A 3,463-nucleotide genomic window follows, 5' to 3' on the forward strand; every position below is an offset into this window, starting at 1 on the left:
TGCTCAATCACTGAGCCACATCCCCAACTATTTTTTTTTTCTTTTTTCTTGAGACAGAGTTCTGTTAAGTTGCTTAAAGCCTCACTAAATTGCTAAGGCTGGGTTTGAACTTGCAATCCTCCTACTTCATGTTTACAAGCCACTGGGATTATAGGTGTGTGTCACCAAGCTGGCTGAGCAATCTTTCTTAATGGACAAAGAACAGTAGATGCTGTTTAACTGTTCTTGCTCCTATGTTAGTGAAGTCTGAATTGAAATTTCTTTCTGCATCTCAAAGAGTACAATATACTGTACAGCAACTCTAAAAGGGTGGAAGTTATATGGTTTCTGAGAACTTCTTTTCTGGATGTAAATCCATGAAACATCAGTGTGTGTAGCAGTTAAATAGGAATTTTGGTCAGAGAACAGTGGAAGGCTGGCCTGGCACTACACTGTTACTCCAACAGCATCATTCAAACACTAGAATTTTGGGCTGGGGATGTAGCTTGCTTCACATGTGTGAGGCCTTGGGTTTGATACTCAGTTCCACAGACAACTCATTGTTCTGTTTTCATTAATGAAATACAAAGTCATTTTTGGAGGAATGAAGGATAAATTACTCATTTATATATCTTATGTGTTATAACATGACACAAATCATTTGCTTATGTGATAAACACTGCTACATATAAGATCAGAATTGTTTTGAATATTTAAAGTCACTTTATACATGGTCAGTATTGAAAATAGCATTGCAGGTAAGGCCATTTCATAGATGTCATTTTACTTAAGAGATCTTGATCTTTCCTAGCTTTGCAAGATATGACAATGAAGGCTAGCTGAATGCTAATACTTGGAAGATAAATTGTTGCCCACACCAGCTCTGCCACTATGTTGTTTCTCCTCCATGCCAAGGCATATGGTCAGATTAAGGTGAATTCGAGAAAAATAAATTTGCTGAGATTAAATGGGAGGTACTCATGGTGGGATGAATCCATATTCTCTGGCAGGTGTGGTCCTATTTGGGGCCCTCTTGATAAAATATTCAAGATATACTGTGTGCTGTTAGTAATGGGAAGTAGCTCAGTGACCTTGGACAAGTATATTAAGGTCAGTGACACTCTACCTGTCTATAATATTCTCCATTATAGCATTGTTGTGATGATGAGCAGAGCTGCTGCATATCAACTGGTAAGCACAGTGCCAAGAACATTTCAAATTACAAGTAGATCTTACTCCACACAACAGTGTTTTCTTCAAAGTAAAATGCAAAAGGAGGGCAGTAACTGACATCAGAGGTATCAGAAGTAACCACAAATTGGCTCTTAGCTTCAGTGGAACTCAAGCTGTAGCAGGTGTAATTTCACAATTTTAATTAAAATCAGTATCAGAGGTGAGATGTAAATTTTCATAATTTTAGCTATAATCAGTTAAATTTTTGTGCTTTTTTTCACAAATTTACCTAAAGCAAGCCATTTTCATTTGTAAAACTCCAAAAATCAATAAATAGAAGATGAAATAACTGAATACTATGGTTTGTTTCATCTTTTGTTTAGTGGACACTGCTTATCAGTGAAGATGAGAATACTTGGATATTGTGCTTGCAGAGCTCATGGTCTAGGTTCCATGGTTACTGAACACTCAGGATTAGTAGTGTTTAATGTAGATATGAATTTGGGTATGATGTGTTTGGAACACGGTCAGAGTAATCATGTCAGTCAAAATTCACTAAAAGCTTATGGTTTAGCAAAATTGTACCTTTTAGAACACAAAACATGACATTTCTGAAGAACCTGAAAAAATTAGAAGAGTAACTTTCTAAGGGAATTCGAAGCACATGCCATCCAGTTATCACTGACAAGTGATTTTTATATATTTTGGTGTACATGGTATGAGTTTGTTGGGTTCTTTAAAAAAAAATATTCACTAGTTCTAATCAGTTATACATGAGAGTAGTTATACATTGTACACAAATGTAGCAGGTGTTGGGTTCTTTTAGAGAAACAACCTTAAAGGGTAGTATCATTGCAAGGGAAAAAGATAGTGGATGGTTTTCAAAGGGACATCCTTACTAAGCTGTAAAATGTCTTGAATATTGTGGCAGAGCTATGGATGGTTATATTTATGATGAATAATTAAGGTTGTATCTTCTATAAGATATAGTAATTTCTATTCTTGGTCCAGTTAGCTGAGTTCAGTAATGAAGAATATGCTGTTAGAGTGTTATATTTAATACCCGCTATTAGAATATTTACTTAAAATTTCCAGTTTGTTATTGGTATCTTAAAAAAAATCATTTGGGGTCAGTCTTCACATTCTTTTATATTTCTAAGCCAGAATGACCTCTTAGAGCTGGTAGACTCAATACTTGCTGTGTGTGGAATAATTTTTAATCTTTTTTCTGAGTTCACTTAAGATATGAGATATACTTGTCATTTTGGAATTCTAAAGTGTTAGGATACAGTTCTCCAGTCTTGTTATTGTTGAAATTTAATATTTTAACCTTTAATTAGAAGAGTCACTGTTCTATGCTGTGGTATGTTTCCATTGCTATTTTTTCATCATGTGATTTAAGTGTTGCTAAACTTTACAAATTATTCCAAAAGAAGACATGGAATAACTTTGTAATTTGGTACTGTCTATTCTGCATGAAATCCAGCACTTTCAACAGTGCTATGTGCAGTAAATATTTATTTGAATTAGAGATTTGCTTTAGGGCAGCTTGCAAAAGTAATATTTTCAGTATTCAGTGACTGAGCCTTCAGTACTGATAGTTTAGCTAAACATTCAGACTTCATTTGAAACCAGTAAACAGACAACTGTGCAATCCAGGGAGACCAATTTCTTCACTTTTATATCCACTAGTAATTTTCTTTTACAGTCATGTTTACATAGAGTAAAGGTCAAAGGAAAAGGTGTATTTGGAGCAGTTACATGAGTAAGTTTGCTACAGTGAAAGATTTTCTGTATGCTGATGAGTAACAAGAGGCAGGAATCCATTAGGCAGCTCTTTGGTCAGTCATATTTCTTAGAATGCTGCTGCTCTTTTTTTTTTTTTTTTTTTTTTGCATTCAAAGCAAGCTGTGGTTAGGTGCTAAGCAACTTGTTGAGGCAGCTTGTCTTCCCGGCCTCCTCATGATGCACCTGTGGTACTCACTATGCATCCTGCTGACTGACAAGGCATTCTGCCAGCCCCAGCCTCATGTGCTCCTGGTGGTTGCAGGCTCTGCAGGTGACTGGGAATGTGAGAAAGGATGGCCATGCCTGATGCAGGCACTCTATGCTTGTGGACTGCCTTTGTTTCACTAGGCTGCACTTTCAGAGCACAGGTTCAAGGATGAAATTGTTGAGGATTTTAAGATGGTGAACACAGCACAGCAGAACAACTGGAGGCCCTTCTGGGCATGGGACCTTTGGTACTCGTGAGGCTGGCACTGTCTGCCCAGAGTCAGAAGAAGGAATGCTGTTGGTATTTCATGAAAAT

Source organism: Marmota flaviventris, unplaced genomic scaffold (assembly GCF_047511675.1).
Source record: "Marmota flaviventris isolate mMarFla1 unplaced genomic scaffold, mMarFla1.hap1 Scaffold_118, whole genome shotgun sequence".
Taxonomy (NCBI): domain Eukaryota; kingdom Metazoa; phylum Chordata; class Mammalia; order Rodentia; family Sciuridae; genus Marmota; species Marmota flaviventris.